Raw genomic sequence first — 6000 nt, forward strand, 5'->3', positions numbered from 1 at the left:
AAAATTCAGCAGTGGATCTGAATGATCCTGCCCCCCTGCCCTTCAATGGCTTACGACTCTTCTAACACAGGTTTTCAGACTTTGTAGATTCCCTTAGGCCAGGGGGCCTTGGCTTAGGCTTTTTTGGCTATGAGGCTCTAGATCCAGATGCCCCCAAGGCCAGTCCCTGGCCTTGTCAAGCCCCATGCTAGATTGTGGTCTAGGCAGGGAAGATGATGGGGAGGACCACACATAGCAGTGAGGAGAGCCCCACTCAGCAACTGGGAAGGCAGACAGTGGAACAGGAATATCTGCCCAACAGGAATTTCAGAGGGGACCCATCACCAGACGGCAGTGAGCCCAAAGCTAAGTGTTTGTGAAAACCCCTGGTATGTGGGGAGAGTTCTGGCTTTGAGGCTAGACACATCAGAAATTGAGTCTCGACTTTCACACTTACCAGCTTGGGCAAGTTAATTCTCTTAGCCTTAGTTGGTTCCTCTAAGATACAGAATGATGCTAACCGCTCCCCCCGCCCCACCCCTAGAAGGAGGATGAATGAGATCGGGCAGAGGGAGCCCTTAGTACAGCCCCTAATCAACTCTGAGCATCCAGTGAATGTTTCCTTAAGTTCTTCCTTCAAGGCTGGACCAAATTGTTGATTTGGAGCTCATAAGTGGTTAAACCTGGCTACAAAGGTAGGCAAGAGGCTGAGAGGGAAAGCAGATCCTGACAGAGAGGACAAAACTTAAAATTAAACCCACTCAGGTCAGGGTCTGTGCCCACTTAGCTACCATGTCCTCAAAGCCTTGCTCACAACCTGTGCTGTGGTTCATGTGCAATTCGCTCAGCTGGGCACACAGGTCAACAGAGCAGATGGGAGAGTTGCCTAGTGTTCTGCTCATTACCCTGATATCACTCATTGGGTTTTCATGGACTCACTCAGCACCAGATTGGCGGGCAGCACAGGAGGGGAAACATGGGCTGAACTTGTTTCTTGATATAGCCCCCTTGTCCATTAAATGGGCTGACACTCACCTCACAGACTTGTTGTGAGGATTGAGTTAATAAGTGTAAAGCAGTTGGAACAGGGCCAGACAGGGAGAAAACACTCCATCGGTGTTACCTGCTATTACCAGTAAGAGTTTACTGGGTGTCACATGCCACTAGGCCTTGGGGGCCCAGCTGGAAGCAAGACCCCATGCTCCACAGAGCTCCCAGTGTAGGGGAGCCAATGGATAAGGATGCAAGACATCTTAAGGCAATATAATTAGGGCCCAATGAGGTGCAAGGGGCCCTAACCCAGTTCCAGAGCAAGAGGCTTTACTCAAAGACGCAACTAATATGTTGACTTGGCCAGAGCAGGGAGCAGGGGTGGGTGTGAAGAACAAGTGTCTGTGTGGCAGGACAGGGATGGAAAACGGTGAGGGAGAAGGACGGAGAGGTGAGCAGGACCTAGACGATGGTAAATGGAAGAAGTTCTCCCAAGAGAGCAGGAAAGAGTCCAGCTCCGGGGGTAAAATCTGCGGCCCTGGGCTTTTCTTCCCTCTTGTTATTTCCCTTAAAATTATGAGGGGGAAGCAGGATTTACTGTGATCAGCAACTCAGACCATTGCTCTGAAGAGTCTCAGGAAATCCAATGTGTCCCCAGCAGAGATAATTCCCTGGGGGCCACAGAGTCACCAACAAGAAGAAGGGTCCTCCCACCACCCTGTGGAGAAGCTTTGCAGGGCAAGGTGACGATTACATCCCACTGAGACCAACAAAGCACAACCCGGGTACAAAGAGTTCAAAATTAGAACAGCCTGGATGGAAACATTTGGAAGTTAAAACAACTGCTGTGACTAGAGAGAGGAAACACAGTAATCTAAAATGCACAGGAAGGGGCGCCTGGGTGGTTTAGTCGGTGACGCGTCTCCCTTCAGCTCAGGTCATGATCTCAGGGTCCTGGGATCGAGTTTGGCATCAGGCTCCCTGCTGAGCAGGGATTCTGCTTCTCCCTCTCCCTCTGCACCATCCCCCTCTCCAGCTCGTGCTCTCTCACATTCTGCTCTTTCTGAAATAAAATAAAATCTTTTTTAAAAAAATTAGAAAAATGCAGAGGGAAAACCCAGTTTTAATACCAACTTACTTTAAAAGCCTCTTTTTCCACTTAATGCTAAAATAAAATGATGTTTTTCTTATTTTGCATCATATCCTCCCCTTCTTGACTATGTCCAGCCAAACCTCACAATTAGAGAGGACAGTTCTGTCCTCATTCCAAGTGGTTCAATCCCTGCCGCCACCACATGGAGCTCAGTTTGCATCTGTAGCGAGGAAGTTCTCTGACTTGTCCTCCATCCAACCAGCCCAAGTGCAGAAAACACTGCTGAGCTGGGAGCTTGGTGGGGATGAGAACAGTGTACTTCACACAGAGATCTCTGACAAAGTGGAGACAAATTCTCATAAATGCAGTGCTGGGCCCCACTCTTTTCTCTGTGGTCAACAGCACAAGGATTGGGGTCACCCAGCAGGACCTTCAAAGGCCGTGTCTTATTTGCAAATCAGATCGGGTAAGTTTCAAGCTAAGGCAACTGAATTCCTCATATGGTGCCCCAAATCCTATCAGAACTTTGGGGTTCTGAGTCAGTGGGAGACGATGACAGACATGCCAATGGAGGGGACAGACCTCCAGGAAGGACTTCATAGGGAACAAAACACTCAAATGCCAGTGATACGTCGCAATCATGCTCACACCTCTTTCCAGCTGCAAATAACTCACATCTTGGCTTTGCCTTTCTGTAGAATTCCAAGATTCTGAGTCTTTTTTTCTTGCACTTTCTTTTTCCACTTTCTCTGCCTCTCCTGCTTTCCACTCTGGGCCCCAAAGCTCCACCCTACCCCCCCATTTCAAATGTTATGACATTCTAGGAAATTAGACCTCCCCCGCAAAAAAAAAAAAAAAAAAAAAAAAAAGTTACCTGTAATACCTGTATCCTTGACTCTGTAGTGTTTGAGGGATTATTTTCAACCAGCTGATTAGCAAAGCTGATGAAGACTCATCAGAAAATAGCCTCTGCCTGCCTGTAGCTTCTCTGGGTGTCTGTATGGCTGCAGACCGAAGGACTTTGGGTGCTCGGGAGTAACCTCAGAAAAACTCCCCAGGCAGCAGCAAACCTCTCCCAGCACAGTTTTGAAACACCACAGGAGGAGGAAGCCTCTTTAATCAAATAATAACCAGCCAGAGATAAGGCCTGCTAGGCCGAGCTTGGCCAGCCAATCACCTGCTTCCTTCCCACCGCAAGGACAAACAGACCCAGGCTTCTGGAGTGAGTTTCAGGCCTGGTTATAATTTAATGATGCTGTAAGTGGTGTCATCTTGGCTTTGCCTGGTGGGGATTCTCTGACTTGGGAGTGAAGCTTTGAGCTCAGGAGCCTCATTCTCAGTAGAGGAGCCCGACCCAGGGGCTGCAGCTAAGTATCCTGAGAAATCACATGGGGGCACTCAGCTCCCAGCCTGGATGCTTCCATGATGCCAAGAGAGCTCTCACTGCTCCTAAGAAACCAAGCCTGAGTGGGGCTGAGCAGGGCTGGGTCGTGAGAGGGTAGGGGAGTAGGAGTGAGTGTATTTGGCACCAGATGAGCAACTTATTGACTGCGACCCTGAAGAAGTCATGGAGACCCTAGTGACTTGTTCCCACATGTTGGAGATGCTTTACATGCCTTTCCTTGGGTCCTTCCTTGGCATTGACTTTAACTTCTCTATATCCTTCATCCTTCCCAATCACTCTCCCCCTCACACTGTCAGTGAGATGATGCCACAGGGGCATCATGAGGAGGGTGGGTGTTGGCAGCTAAACAGGCCTGAGAATGGATAATGGTATTGATACAGTAGAACTCTTCCATGAAGGAATCTCAGAACCCTTTTGCTAGGCGAATAACACTTACCCATCACTTGAAATTTTAGGACACTTCAAGTGACATCAGAAAGAAACCCCTTCCCATTAGCAGTCATTTCCCCTTACCCCCACTCCAACCTCTCCATCAACCATTTGTTCAACAGAGATTTATTTTGCTTCTACTGTATCAGGGACTGAGGTAATCCCTGGGGTGGGGATGGCAGAGAGGGCTTGGGAAGGAGCACCAAGGTGAGTCCCCTGCCCTCATGAAACTGTTACAGCACAGGAGGCAGAAGTTCATTAGAGTCCTTTGTGCAGTCAAGCCAAAGGAAGGGGCCAGTGAAGGCAACTTGTCACAGACAGTTTGGCCCCTCCAAAGGGAGCAGCAGAAAACCAGTAACGATGGACGAGAAGTGGACTCAAGTCAGTGGGTTCCCTGCAGGGCTCCAACTAGGGGGAAAAAGAAGAAAAGCAAGGTTGTATCCCCACTTCAAAAATATATATACTTATATATAAAGTAGCCTCCTTAAGATATAATTTACATAACGTACAACTCACCCATTTAAATGATATAATTCAACAATTTCTAGCATCTTCACACAGTTGTGTGGCCATCAGCAGAGTCCATTTTATAACCTTTCGGCACCCCAGAAAAAAACCTCTTCCTGTTTTCTCCATCCCCCATCCCCACCTCTACCCATTCTAGGGAACCACTCGTCCACGCGGTGTCTCCCGTGGATTTGCCTATTCTAGACATTTCATTTAAATGGAATCATATACTATGTGGCTTTTGTGACTGGCCTCTTTCATTTAGCATAATGTTTTCAAGGTTCGCTCCATTCCTTTTTATTGCTAATAATATTCCATTGTGAAAATATACTGCAATTTGTTTATCCATTCACTGCTTGGTGTTCATTTGTATGGTTTCCACATTTTTGTTGTTTTGAATAATGCTGTCATGGACATTCACGTACAAGTCTCCACTCCCCTTTATCCACAAATTCACAACCCCATAGCAGAAAAGCAAGAAGGCAGCAAAGCAGGTGCGAGAACTAGCCTTCACAGGGCTTCTCTCCAGGCAGAAGTTAGAATATCATAACAGCAACTGAGTCTGATGTTTGCACAGATTTTTACCATGCAGAAGCACCGTCACACATTCCCTCTCGTGTAATTGTCCCCACAATCATAGGCATGAGGGAGATATTATTTTTATTATTTTAAAGATGACACCATAAAAAAAATTAGAAAGTTTCAGTAACTTGCCAAAAGTCACCCATCTGAAAATTGAAGCCAGAATTAAGTCCTATGCTTTTTTTCTACTTCAGTTCATCACACACAAAACATCTTTAATCTTCTCTTGCAGACTCAGCCTTGGCTTCCAGGATGTGGAGTTCAACGAGAAAGAAGAAGAAAGAAATAAAAGAACTTCACTATTATTTATGGAGAAAATGGCAGTTAGACCAACAAATAGATGTTAGTATTCACATTTTAAAAATGTGTACATTCAGCCCAGAAATATTACATACTTTTTCTAAGGACACAGACCTAGTAAACCACACATGAACAATTGAAAGGCAGTTATGTGATTCCCAAACACGGGCTAGATCAGCTTGCTCTATTGCTAACATTTAACTGAGAGCAGTTGAGGTCTCGGATGTTCAGGTGGGAGGAAGGGTAACCCATAGGAGGCACAGCAGGTGAGGGAAGACCAAGGTGAGGAAGGTGCTGGGCATCACAGGGAATTAGGGAACATGAAAGTCTGAAGATGCAGTGAAAGATGGCTAGAAAGAGAAGAGCCAAGGGTAACAGAGAGAATGTGGGGAGAGTCCTGTTCAAAGGCTGGCCATTTTCCCAGCTTGTCCCGTGGCCAGCAATGTTTCATCCAAACCCTAAGGTTTGATAAACAATACAAACAGATGCTCCAGGTGGAATGATGTGAGAAAAACATTAACCAGGGATAGCAAGTGTGGTATTAGAGTACAGAGCCCTCCCAGCTTCTTATCACTGGTCCAGCCCCAACCAAAGAGCACAGACCTGGTGAGCACCACCCATGAGGGATCCTCCTGGGAGCAGGAGGGCAAAACTCTCCATGGGGGAAGGGCGGTCTCGTGGGCCAGGAGAGCACAAGTGATGGGCATGGCCACAG

The 6000-nt window shown here is 47.1% G+C and overlaps 1 protein-coding gene across 3 annotated transcripts in view; it reads right to left on the reverse strand.

The window, feature by feature from the left end:
• The window catches only part of GPAM (glycerol-3-phosphate acyltransferase, mitochondrial), a 62511-nt gene extending 59375 nt beyond the window's left edge, over positions 1-3136 (reverse strand). For all 3 annotated transcript variants that reach the window (XM_055346067.1, XM_055346066.1, XM_055346065.1), the window contains exon 1: positions 2937-3136. The gene's annotated coding sequence lies outside the window, so the exon portion shown is untranslated. The remainder of the gene's footprint in view (positions 1-2936) is intronic.
• Between the last annotated feature and the right edge of the window lie 2864 nt (positions 3137-6000).

Source organism: Nyctereutes procyonoides, unplaced genomic scaffold (genome assembly GCF_905146905.1).
Source record: "Nyctereutes procyonoides isolate TBG_1078 unplaced genomic scaffold, NYPRO_anot_genome, whole genome shotgun sequence".
Lineage (NCBI taxonomy): Eukaryota > Metazoa > Chordata > Mammalia > Carnivora > Canidae > Nyctereutes > Nyctereutes procyonoides.